The sequence below is a fragment of the Palaemon carinicauda genome, chromosome 16 (assembly GCF_036898095.1).
Source record: "Palaemon carinicauda isolate YSFRI2023 chromosome 16, ASM3689809v2, whole genome shotgun sequence".
Classification (NCBI taxonomy): Eukaryota; Metazoa; Arthropoda; class Malacostraca; order Decapoda; family Palaemonidae; genus Palaemon; species Palaemon carinicauda.
Genome location: NC_090740.1, coordinates 120412915 through 120427097, shown reverse-complemented (window position 1 = coordinate 120427097; position 14183 = coordinate 120412915). Strand labels below are relative to the sequence as shown.

The 14183-nt window shown below is 39.1% G+C and overlaps 1 long non-coding RNA gene across 1 annotated transcript in view; it reads left to right on the top strand.

The window, feature by feature from the left end:
• LOC137655117 (uncharacterized) overlaps positions 1-13848 on the top strand; it is a 14036-nt gene extending 188 nt beyond the window's left edge. The window contains exon 2 of the long non-coding RNA XR_011046820.1: positions 13624-13848. This is a non-coding gene — a long non-coding RNA (uncharacterized lncRNA). The remainder of the gene's footprint in view (positions 1-13623) is intronic.
• Positions 13849-14183: the final 335 nt, after the last annotated feature.

The following is a 14183-nucleotide window of genomic DNA, read 5'->3' as shown; positions in this document are numbered from 1 at the left end:
AAATTCTTACATTTGTTTTATTAGAAAAAAAAATTATGAAATGTGGATCACGGTTTGATCAATCAGAGATTATTATTTTAACACAGGAATAATTGTTCTTGGAACCTCATGATCAATCCCTCTTATTGTTACGGGTGCCCAACCTTGTCTACATTCGTATAGGGTAGGTTTAAGTTTTGCTATTTAGATTCAGTCATGACGTGTTTGGATAATATAATTTGGTAAATTTTCCTATATAAGAATTTTTTTTTGTTAGAAATTGTTATCATGGCCGGAACTATACTAAAATCATGTTTCAATAACTTCACGTGGGTTAGCCCAACCTTAACCTCAAGTTTTGCTATTTAGATTCGGTTATAACTTATGTTTACATAACATAATTTGGTAACTTTACTAATAGGAATTTTTTTTTTTTTTTTATTAGAAATTGTCATGGCCTGTACTATACTAAAACCGGTAAAGTTTTGTTGTATTACAGACTCTGATTTCGGACAGAAAATATGTTTTCCTGTAGTAAATAACGTGATTTGACCGAATTTGACCGTCATTTCAACCGCAAACAAACGGAACAACCAGTTCGACTAACTTTAAGTAGCCGAACCGGTTGCTGTTATTACGTCTGAAGTGAAGGTGAAAACCGGTTAAATCCTGTTATTTTCTTCAGGAAAACCTATATTTTCTGTAATGTCTTTTGTTATATATTTTTAAAATATGACTTGTTCAAATTTCGTGTCACTTCACTCATCAAGGACGTATGTACTGCGAACGCTTACATTAGCAATGTTACGCAATGTTACACTGCCTTTGCTAACGTTAGAAATGCTACGCTAATATTAGCATGTGTTTAATAAAGCATTTTTCCATATACCCTTTACACAATATATCAAAAGGTACAAAAGATTACAGAACCTAACAAACCCACCTAACCTAACCTAGAAGTTCCCAGGTCACAACCCCTAGCCGGGGCCAAGGCCCCGCACCCCCTTACCAGGTCACAAACTTGTACTGTCAAGAGGTAATGTTGAGCTGCGCACTCTAAAAACATTCAAATTAAAGAAATGAATGACTTACTTTTATGACCCGGACGTCGAAACTTGTGGGTCATGGGGTTGTTGAGACTGTGACGTCTTAACTCCGTACGTTATCAAGGAACAGCACTTGGGACACTGTAAACGTTGAGGTATTACATTGTGATTTAAGGAAATCATGAACATAGGATGACGTATCATAAAAATCGCCATGAAATTTAGCAAATGCTTTCAAGTATGGAATACTGCAGCCATTACAAGTTTCTATAACTTCCTCCATCGCAAAATACGAAAAAAAAAACTTCACTAGGATAAAGGTTTCCTCGGAAAAGGATTTGTTGGGAGGGGTATGAAGAGACCACTTGAAGAGATAAGGGAAGGAGGTAGAGAAATATTAACCCCCCACCCCCAGTGCAAACTTTTCATACGTATGGCTTCGTGATGGGTTAACGGAAAAACAACGGAGTCTAGAGAGTAAACATGAATGAACTAGAATGGGAAACTTGTCTAGAGCAAGTATTTATGTGAAATAGGGGCGTGACAAGGTAATAACAAAATGTTTAAAAGTAATATAGCAAGATAAAATGGAATGTATGATAAATAATATTTAATGGGAATATAAAATGGGGTGATTTTATAAGGTATCGGATAATAAAACGAGTAATACTGGGGTCAAACGTAAAATGTATACAAGGGTATTACATATAAGGAATGGTATAGTTGTACTGGATCAAGTCATATACTTGAATAAAGTGGGTGAAGTCGAATATTTAAATTTGACGGGTAGAGAAGAAGAAATCCTATTGGTGGAGGTGGAGTCTATGCGCAGGAGGGAGGAGATTATGCGCAGAAGGTCGAAACCTGCTATATACAAACGAACGAACGAGAGCGTCTACAACCGAACCATAGAATGACAAAAAATAAAAGATAAATACTGCTAATGTTGGCATGCTACGCTAACCTTGCTAATGTTAGCATGTTACGCTAACATTGCTAATGTTAGCATGTTACGCTAACATTGCTAATGTTAGATTGTGCAGCTCAATATTACCGTATTTTTTCCTCTGTTTATCCAAGAAGATAATGTATAGAGAAGAAAAGGCTTGTTTTACCATTATATACCGTTCCCCCAGTATGTTTTTCCCACCCAAAACCCCGAGTTCCCACTGGGTGGCCCCCATTATCGTTGGATATAGATATATATATATATTTCGGAAACTATTCATTTGCGACAGGAATGAGTGTCATTTTCTAACAGAGCGGAATTTTTTCTATAGAAAAAAATAGTTTTTTCCCTAGGTTACATTGCCCTGTAATACACTAAAATAATACCCAATTTTCTAATAGGAAAAAGGTTTTTTTATTAGAAATTGTTGTGATGGCTGGAACTATACTAAAACCATAAATTTTTCGATAACTTAACGTGGAAGTTAGCCCTCCCTTAACCCTGGATAGGTACGGTCCTCGGACACCCCTTTAAGGGTATACTCGGACGCGAACGACCCCGACGCCAAAAAAAATTCTTGAAAAATCAGTTTTTGCAGTAACCTCCTTTTTTCTTTTGCCAAAAAAAACTTCAATGAATGCTTAAAACAACTGTAAAGATAAATACTACTCATCTGCAGAAAAACTATTTATTATAAATATTTTAAAAAATTAAGTAGAAAAAAAAAAAGACCTGACATAAAAATTCATAAAAAAAAAGTTTATACATATATACACAAATCCTTTTAGGAATTGATTCTTGAATGTTTAGGACACATCTTGATGTATTTTGGATGAAGTCAGACCCATGGAGGTGAAGATCTGAAATGAGAAAAAAAGGGTAACTTTTTTTGGCCAAAAAAATTTGTCCAAATTTCATGAATTTTTTTGGGTACCCAAATGAAATAGGAGGTGGCTAATTTTTTTAGGGAATAAACATATGTTATCCTAAAATAGAAATATGTAAAAAAATCTTCATTATTTTGTAAATTACATTTATATCAGGGGCCATATCTAAAGGTAATTTTTTGAGTACTTGGAAATTTCGTAAAAAAATACATATATTTAATATATAATATGATATTTATGCAGGTAAAAATATACCAAAATATCACAAATTCTATAGGGAACAAGAATATATATAGATAGGGCAGCTTACGCTTCGGATATGTCCACAAAATGGCCGCCAACCACACTGACTCAGACTCCCTAATCTGCCACTTGAAATGTAGGAAGGGTATGTCAATTTCAAGGTGTTATTTACTAATCTAATTATTATTGGATATGCATAAAAATTGTATGGTGGGTTGCTGGATAATTGTCGATTATTTTACGACTATAAAATTAAAATTCTGACCCAAAAATTTTTTTTTGAAGGGAAATAAAATCGAAAAAAAAAATGTAAAACAATATTTTAGCTAAAAAAATTTGATGATATTCAATCAAAAAAAAAGTAAACAAAATTTTCCGACAAATAAACATCTAGAGGAATCATTACTCTGTGATAGTTCCTTAGTACGTAGTAATTTTGAAAGAATTGGGAAAAAACGAAAAAATGGCAATCACCGGAAAATCGAACACATACCTATATATACGCCATATCTGGCTAAAAAAAAAGATAGGCATGGGTAGCCAGATCATCTAGAAACACTTTCCAACACTATAAAAATATAAGTTTTGCGACACTACTTGCCAATTCCTTACGGTAATATGACTAAGCAAAAAAATGCAAAACAAATAAAAAGGGGCACTCGTGGAAAAATGGCCATTCTAATATACGGCATTTCAGAAAAAAAAAATTTCAGCCACGTGCTAGGCAAACCATCAAGGCATATTTTCCGACAAATAAACATATAAATGAAATATTACTCTGTGATAGTTCCTTAGTACGTAGTAATTTTGAAAGAAATGGGAAAAAACGAAAAAATGGCAATCACAGGAAAATCGAACACATACTTATATATACGCCATATCTGGCTAAAAAAAAAATAGGCATGGGTAGCCAGATCATCTAGAAACACTTTCCAACACTATAAAAATATAAGTTTTGCGACACTACTTGCCAATTCCTTACGGTAACATGACTAAGCAAAAAAATGCAAAAAAAAAAAAAGGGGCACTCGCGGAAAAATGCCCAACATTCTAATATACGGCATCTCAGATAAAAAAAAAAGACATGCACGTGTTAGCCCAACCATCAAGGCACACTTTCTAACACATAAACATGAAAAAAAAATCAATAATATACGGCAATTCCTTACTACGTAGTAAATTTTTACAAATATTGAAAAAAAACAGAAATTGGCAACCGCAGTTAAATACCCAATATACCAATAACTACGTCGTATCTGACAAAAACAAAATCACGCATGGGTAGCCAGATCATCTAGACACACTTTCCAACATTAAAAAAGCAAAAGTTTTACGACACTATTTCGCAATATCTTACGGAAAAATGACTTGGCAAAAAAATTAAAAAAAATTAAAAAGGGACACTCGCGGTAAAATGCCCGACATTCTAATATACGACATCTCAGATAAAAAAAAAGACATGCACGTGTTAGCCCAACCATCAAGGCACACTTTCTAACACATAAACATGAAAAAAAAATGAATAATATACGGCAATTCCTTACTACGTAGTAATTTTTACAAATATTGAAAAAAAAACAGAAATTGGTAACCGCAGTTAAATACCCAATATACCAATAACTACGTCGTATCTGACAAAAACAAAGTCATGCATGGGTAGCCAGATCATCTAGACACACTTTCCAACACTAAACAATCAAAAGTTTTACGACACTATTTGGCAATATCTTACGGAAAAATGACTTGGCAAAAAAATGAAAAAAAATGAAAAAGGGGCACTCGCGGTAAAAGGGTCCTCGTGGTGATGAACGACATTTTAACTAAAAAAAAAAACATGCACATGGTAGCCAAACAATCCACCAAGACTTTCCACAACTGATAACCTATACAAGTTGCACCATTCTACGACAATTTCATAATACGTAATAACTTTGATAATTATGCAAACTACCTCAGAAGGGTAAACTCGGACGCGAACGACCCCGACGAGTCTCAGAAATCGGGGAAGGAGTACAGCTACAGCAATGCACATCTGGACACTACTGGAGCGTGTAGGGGAGACACCTCCTGCAGGTCGATCACCCACAAATTCAGTCACAGGGGTGAGTCACGTGAGAAAAACCTGTTTTTTTTTGACGCTCGGGGTCGCAAACGACCCACCGTACCTATCCAGGGTTAATAACTAATTTTCGTCTCCAATTTTCAAACCAAATAATTTGACATAGCCTGCTCATATTTACGTGGATTGTAAAGAAATTGGTAAAATTATAGTTACGGATAGAACATTTTGAACAGATAAAATAAGTATTTTTCCTGTAGTAAGTAATGTGATTTCACCGAATTTGACCTTCATTTCAACAGAAAAAAAAAATTGTAAACGCTTTAGACCGCCTAAGAACAGGGATATTTTTTTAGAAATCTAATGGTTTTTGCTCCACCACGCATATGCTCTCCGCGCGGAAAAATAGAAACATTAAGCTCTTATGTACTGGCAAACAGTACATGCTGCGATACGCACGCTAACCTCATTTAAATTTTGAAAGTTAACCAATTTGGAAATACAGTATGCTAATATTTGTTGGTTCCGACAATGAATACAAACCCTTTCGCTCTTTGTTAAGGAATATACTTTCAGTGAAGCTGAAACTAGCCACAAAACTTTTGGCGAGGTGTAACTACAGTACCCCACTGCTAATTAGCAGGAGGGGTTAGGTGTGTAGTACTGACTACTCTGCTCAAACACACCTTTTTTCAGTCACCACTTTTACTTTTGGCTCTAAGAGTGGACATTTTTTTTTGACTGGCCCTTGACTAATTTGTTCTTTTAGTTTTTATTTATTTTTCGTAGGTGTGAGTGTTGTTGTATAAGAAACAGCGTAGTGCCGGGTGTTCCTCAAGGGTATAGTACCTTTTCTTATGATCTCTTCCCTCTAATGCCTAGGCTGGAGGCCTCCCCCAATTCCCTGAGTGCAGCAGCCTGGTCCTCATACACAGGGAAGTCATTCACAGTGTGGATGCTACTTCACTGTAGTGAAGTAGATTTCGCTCGTACCCTGTGAGTTCGTCGGAGGGAAGGCCTCTTGCGGCCAACGCAGAGCTCGTCTTCGGTCTTGCTCCTCTACACTGACGACAATACACTTCCTTACTCTGCGATGACAGCCAGCAGAGGGAGTGCAAAGTCTGAAGCATGTTCCTGTTCCTGCGGTGATTGCTGCTCTTGCCCCGTCACCGCCTTCGTCACCTGCGCCTGTGGCAAGGCCTGATCATATGCTGATGATGGCGCTATCCCTCGTTCAGGGCTTACTCTGCCGGCGGAGGAAGGGCAAAGTCCGAAGATATCCTGCTACTCCTGGTTGACACCTTTCCTGTATGCTGGTTTGGTCCTCCTCAGAGTAGTCTTTGCCACACGGGATTAATATAGGGGTATGTACTTGTCCTTGCCTTTTCGTAATTCCTTGGAGTGTGGCCCGTGGGAACATGAAGGTGATGTTACTTGTTCCCTGCGTGCTTAACGCTTCCATCGTCTGTCAGCCTGTTGTCCTAGCTGCCTTGTCTCACATAGCAGTCTCGTTTTGCCCAGCTAACTTGTCTTGCTTATTCGTCTCGTCAATTAGACTCGCCTCGCCCAGTCCTGCTGCAGCTCACGATCCTCCATCAGCTTGCAATCTCTGTCTCAAAATTTTGACCTTTCATGAGGGAGAACCTGCTATTCTTCTAGTTCAGCACAACCTTATTAGCCTCCTTGTAAGTGAATATCTCCTTTGGTAGGAGGGCATGAGTATCATACTTCATGACGTGTCGGCGTATGTTAGCAAAGATTCTAGTCTTGCAGAGAAGTCATGCGCAGTGTTGCGCACTCATCCACTGAATGCTGGTTAGGTGGGTGGACAAGCTCCTGAGCCTGATGAAGGTCTATGCGCAACCCAGGTTGCTCGCCATAGTAAACCTATCCGTAACGAGTTGGCAGGTCCTTACTAGTCAGTGCAGATCTCCAGCTTCGCTGTTGTCTCAAGTATATGCTACTTTGGTAGCTCTTGCTGGCGCTCTCAAGCTTTCGCCTTGACAACCTAGAACTTTGCAAGACCTTACCTGCCAACCTCCTCTGGGAAACTGTTTAATGTTTGGGTTGTTTGCATACTGACGCAAACAAACCCTTACATGTAAGACTATTTCCTTTCATGAGAGAGAACCCTCCTGCCCCTAAAGGTGAGGTGCACTGGCAAGTTTCCCCCTCTGATGAGCTACACGCAACTGCAGTTGTTTGATAACACCCCCATAGTAAAGGGCTGGTACGAGTTACTTGTGTGGTGAATGCATGCTCACCCAAGACAAACCTTCAGGGGTTATTGCGGCATACGGAGATGTCCACTGACCACTTAGGGTTGCCGCAGGCCACCATTGTGCCCTAGGGCACAACGATTCATATAAGACATAATCTTGCGGTGTTATTGTCGCAGATAGGAATGCTTTCCGGCTGCCTTCTCCCATCACATCCCACTGTTTTTCTGAAAGTAACAAGGGCACAACGAGTCATATAAGACATAATCTTGCGGTGTTATTGTCGCAGATAGGAATGCTTTCCGGCTGCCTTCTCCCATCACATCCCACTGTTTTTCTGAAAGTAACAAGTTTCGTGAAACAGAATCCTTTCAAGTTACTATCTCGGGCTTCTCATCTCTACGTGAAAGAGAGCACTGTGGAGCACTCAAATAGCGTCGGCCTCCGACCCATCCCGATCTCTCCTCACCCCATCATGCCCTTAGGGCATAACGGTCTATTAAGATATAATCCTTTAAGGTTAATTTCACAAGCCTCCATTGCCAAAGGGATCGAGTTAGCTGGTGCTTACATTTACGAACGATAGCAGATTAGTACTCGCTTACAGGGAGGTTTGTCTTGCCCACAAGATTGGCAGTCAAACTCCAACTACTAACAAAGGTCCAATCACTTTGCTAAGCTGCATGTACTTTTCATGGGCGCACACATGCTCAAAATTATATCCACAATGCTATGATCAATTCCTCTGAGCAAGAATGTTGCGGTTTGTCGCACACATTATTTCCATGAGCTCCGTGAGGTGGCTCATACACAGAAACATGTTCACAATGCTCATGCTTATTATCAAGTACTTACCTGAAGTTAGAGAAGTTACAATTGCACATAACTACATGCAGGCAAGTGAGCTATTACTGATGACAAAAGCAGTTCGCTAATGCCAGTTGCATGTGTTGCTCTTACGGCGGATGCTCACCTATGAGGGATAGCAAGGGCTATGTACCATCATACAATTTGGAACCTCGTTAAAATAAATCACTAGCTCTCTTGCTAATTCAATGATTGCTTTCCAAGGGGAGAGTCAGGTTATTTATGTCCCTCCTATCTTCCAGTAACTAGACATAGGTACATAATCTGCCCTTAAGTTAACTCCTTCATTCCAATCATATCGTCCCTAACATCTCTGGCTTGTTCGTCTAAGTATTGAAAGTATTGTACTTCGATTCTGAAACTTAGCATAAGCAAATACCGATCAGGTATGGAGAAATGTGAAATGTATTTGCCATTTCTAAGGGTTTTCTGCCATGAGAAGGTGGTGGTCTCATTTGCGAACATTTACCGATATTCTGCGATTTGGTACCAGACTCAGCGAAGCATTCCGACCGCACCCGGATCTTCGTTGTGCCACAGCATCCCCATCACAAGTTTGGAAGAAAATTGCTATCCAGAATGGAAATTTTCTATCTTTGTCACTGGTCCGTAGGTGGACTTATACATACAATTATCTGTGATCCAAAATGATTGGAGATGAGTCTGAATCTAGTCTTTTAGAAGTACTGTACTCTTTAGCTGAAGATGGCATTGTGCGAATCTCCCTAGCGATCGCTGCCAAGCAAGAATTTCAAGGGAAAAAGTACTTGTAACAAAAAAAAAAAAAAAAAAGTCGTTTTTGCATTTTTGGAGAAATTTTTTCCTTCTTGCAATGTTGCTAAGGTGCTGTAAAATAGCAATTTATTACAATTCTATAGATAAATTTGTGATTAGATACACAAAATATTGCATTTTTCCCATTCAAGGCTAAGAAATATAAATCCAAAATACATATTATGCTTGCAAAATTGCTGTATTGCAAGAAAATGGCCAATTTTGTATGATTAATGGTCTTTAGCAATGCACTATAGACAATTTTACCAAATTTCAAGAGAATACTGGCCTTGCATACTGAGGTAGGAGGGATGCTGGAGAACGCACTTAAAGTCGTTCAGTATGAATCTTTGAACTTCTACAGTGAGCTCTTCCTGGTGGGAGAATCAACAAGGGACTGGAGACCAGTCATCGACCTCTCGCACAGAATGGGTTTGTGTTCAAATGAAGTTTACAATGGAAACATTGTGATCTGTGCAGAGTTCCATCAAAAAGGAAAAATTCTTGCTTTCAGTGGATCTGAAGGTCACCAGAAAGTGCCTCCATTATTTCTCTATGGTACGATACGCCAGTTCAGGTCTTGGGCTCCAAACTTGGTACTGCTCCTTAGGTGTTTATTCAAATGTTCATCTTGGTAGTAGCTTGGGTCCAGTCACAAGGAATACCACTGGATGTATCTCTCGAGTGGCTGATCTTTGTCGCCTTCATGCAGCAGTGGTTATAGGATCGAGTTTGACTCACTTTTGTCATGATCTGGGGATTGTGATGATAAGAGTTAAAGGGAAATCTCTCGCCCAAGCCGAAGTTGAAGCACTTTGGTATGCGGGCAACACAACAGCAGCTAGATTCCGTCAGTTAGATAATTGCATCCGCAAACCCAGGGAGGTAGCATGTCAGTCTGTCAAACACAGAACTACCAGCTCGACGCTGGTAAAATCTTCTTTGCTACCTTTCCTCACTGGAGAAGTTTGCTCCTTAAATGGGTACCTTCGCCAGAGATCAATTCAGTACTGCTTGAAGAATCACTGGTCAGTATCCAGGGATTGCCATCTCTCCTTGTGCCAGTAGAAGGGGAGGCTTGTGTCGATTTTACCTGTTGGCTAAAAGAATAACCCTCAAATGGGAGTTCCACTCGACCCTCTGCCTCCTGACATGTAACTGTGCTCAGATACCTAAATGACCTGGTTGTCTCATTGGTGTTGTCGGAAGAAGCACCATCTACTCTTTGGTGTCCTGAGACCAGGGCCCTTTCTAGCACTGCAAGCATTCCAAGAACATTGGGGACCCATCTGGTTGGTTGTAAGCTGATGAAGCGAATGTATTTTTGGACTGTAGTCCATGCTGTATAGTTGTCGCCCAAATATTATCCGGGCAAGAGGAATAGACTAGCGAACATGCTTAGTTCCCATGGGTTGTTCCCAAGGGAGGGTTGTAAGATGTAAGTGGTCCCTCATCCCACTTTAAAGTAGAAACTAATGGTTTATGGGGTTCACCATAGATTAATGTTTTCACCATATGGCTAAACAGGAATATCTCTGTTTTCTCCCCCAACCCAGTTCCATGGACTGTGTTCAAAGTCACCTTCCAGCATCAAAGGAATCACTTGGATGTTTACGCTTTGTCGATTCAACCCTATTCTGTCTACTAATCTACTGTGTGGGATTACTCTGGTTGATCATGGTGGTTTCCAGATGGCCTCATGCCGAATGGTTTCCAATTCTGCCTTGTCAAGATCCTGAGTGATCTCTCTGGGTCCTCAATCCCCCTTGAAAAAGTTGGCTATCCTCTACAGTTGATATCGTCAAAGGGATTCTTTGCAGGTTGGATCATCTGTAGACCAGATCATTGGGTCCCTCAACTTCATTGCTGAGAGAAACTCCTCTCTCTCACTGCTGTCAAGGCTAGGCCTTCCACTCAAGACTTAAGCATGCTGTTTCAACCGAAGGGAATAGATCTTTCCTATTTGCTTATGTGCAGGAATACTAGCTTTGAACAATCTTGCTGATCTCTGTACCTCATGTCCAAGCCTTTGAGAAGGTTTCAGTCAAGGTTCTGACTCTCAAGACTATCTCTGCTGCCGTATTATAGACAAAGTGTTCAGGTGAATTACATGGTCTCTTTGCTTTAGTCTTCCACTCTGAGAGTTGGAAGGAGCTCCTTAGTATGGTGCCAGACCACATGGCCAAACTCAGAACCTGCGGAGCCATGACCGCAAGTTTGATACCTTCTCCATCCCTTCTCTACATGAATCGTCGAGTAGCTTGGAAAGGAGATGCTTTTGTGCCTCGTGAGATCGCTGCGGTGCTATCTGTAGAAGAACCGTTGCCTCAGACCTGAGTGTTGGTGACACTTTCCAAGCACCACTGTCAGAACCAAGAAAGAGGTGTCTAGAACTTCAGGATTTGATCCCTAATGCAAATAGATGATTTGCCTACTAAGAAAGTCAAGGTACCGGATAGGACAGTAACACGCGAAGTCAGGGGCTAGACCCCACCCTTGCCTTCAAGGGTGGGGCCAGGTGCTGAAAGATGGGGTATTTATGCACAAGACCACCTTCATGGCCTTTATTCTACAAATGTACCCACAGTCCATTGGTGCCTTAGTGGTTAGTCTTACGGTGGCTGCTCAAGTAGTGGTGTAGCTAGCACAAATACCATATGGGACAATATTTATTTTGTCTATGGTAACGATCAAAGCATTACTCGTTGGATCTGATTTGATGCGGGTAAACTACACTTCTCGGCTCCATTCTTTTGAACCTAGAGAAGTTCTTCTCCATCCTCATTTGACCCGTTATGTTACAGTATTTTGAAGTGCTATCCCCTTCGGGGGAAGGCATCCCTCCTTTGAGCACGTACTAATCTTCTTGGGCAGGCCAGGCCGTATCAGCCTATTCATCTCACTGATAAACAGATAGGAGAGTGCTGTAGTTATCTCCTTCGATCCCATATGAGACCATGCAGACTCTCATTTCCGGGGATACAAAGAATCTACCAGATCGGTTCTGTGGAGACTGCACCTACCTAAGGGACAATGATTTGTATTTTGCAAATGAACAAATAGATTTTTAAAGTAATTTTTATTTTTTCTAGCTATACAAACAAAAGTCTTTTAGGTTAAACTTACCTGTCTCAACCACCCCTCTTAGTCCTGAACCGAGAGGTCACTAGTGAAGAGACCTGTTTTTTAACTGCTCTATAAAACGATTCAGAGGCTGTCCAGCTTACATTGAAAACATATTCCCTAACTAAATGACTCTTAGGTTGTATAGCTAGGAAAAATGCAAATTACTTAAAACATTTTTGTCCTTATATAAAATGAATACAGTATGTCTTAGTTAAAATGCATCATAGGTAATGCTATATATAGTAGGTTTAGGAATTAATAGTCTCAGAATCAAATGAATTTTATTCAATACTAAGTAATAGATATATATTCATCTCTGAAAAGGAATAAGAAATTCATTTATTTTGTAGGTATTAAATCTGGATAAAAAAGAATTTGGTTAGTCTTCTTCTATACCTTCATTCCCAATTACTTTCTTTCAAATTGCTGTCCAACCGCTATCTAGCTTTAACTTCATACTGCAACATTAACAGTGCATGGAATAGCGTGTGATGAGATAAAAGATCAAACCATTACAGTGTACGAGTGTGTATGAAACATTTGCAGTACATGCTGAATGACCTCCGTGCATCAGTGCCTCTTCTCAAAGATACTGTTCCTGTAGAATAAGTAGTGTCCTTAGTGCACCTCATGCCGTGCACAGCAGTGATTAATTTCGAGTCTTTTTACCATCCCTTAGGTTTCTAGCTGTACCTACTTGTTAGTATTCTACATAATCTGTTAGCACTTCCTTCTTTCTATCTTGACTTGCTTCATCATACAGCTGTGGGGTATCTCTCCAGTTAAACTTCAGCGCTGAATGGCTTTTCTCCCCCAGCAAGGGCAACATGGCCTAAATTCACAAATCCAATTCACAAATAATTTCAAAAGAGGTTTTTATCTTCCGCTTGCAGGTCACAAGATCCATATTGTAGTCAGCATCAAATTGTTTTAACTATGAATGAATGGCAGAAGAGTGAAGTGTATCTCAAAAATAGAATAATTCTCAAACTTTTTGGCCCTTTGGAGCCCATTATATGCAGTTGCTATGCTGTTCTGGACTGTTGTTGCTTCTGTGCTTGTATGTATGCAGTTTGTAATTGTTGTTTTCTCTGCTTTTATGGAAAGCTATCACCGTGGAACCAAAGTTAAGAGAATTTGAAACAGGCTGAAAAGGTAGAACTGAAGTGCTTACCAATAATCTTTTTCAACATTGCATGATGGGTTATTGGAACAGTCCTGTGATGGCTAGAAATAAAACTGAATGGTCTTGTTAGGATATTAAAGTATAATAGTTAATAGTAATAACTAAAAATTATAATACCCTGTAATAACAATGATGATTTGAATGATTTGGTGAGCTTGTCACAAGGGTAAATATTTTTTGGTATTCATGTTAACTGTATATTCAAGGTTTCTAGAAAATAGTTTAATCCACGATGAAGTGGTGTAATAGTTTAAATTATATCAGTACTAAATCATGACTTCATTTCAGGTTATCGGGTGATGCATCAATTGGAACAAAGAACCAGAGAGAAGAAATGTTACTGTGAAGGAAATCAGACCCTACGCATCTTTGTGGAAATCATCTGCACTGGAAGAAAATTGAAAATTGTCATACAAGATTGATATTAATGCACAGTTGACATGGAGATAAAATGTTGAAAGGACGGGGCACTATTTTGTGCAATTCCTAAGGTTTTAGAAAAGATTTAGGCTTCAGTATTGTTGTTATGTCAGACACTTTATCTGGTTCCAAATGGGTTTTTGGTTTCTAGGATTTTAATGTTTTTAAGTACTGTATGTATCAAGTACTGAGTTTAATTTTTGTATGTTCAGCAGTTTATTTCTAATGGATTATTCAATTATTGTGCTTATTCCATCATGTACTGTATAATTTATTTTATCCCATCACAAATATTTTGGTACAGTTCACTAAAAGTTGAGTTAGTAAAGGGATTTTGACGAAGGAAAAATCTATTTCTGGGAAGAGGCCTGTGACGCCCGGTGAGAAAGGTCCTTCCTTATACCTTTCCTAATATAAATCTTCCAAAT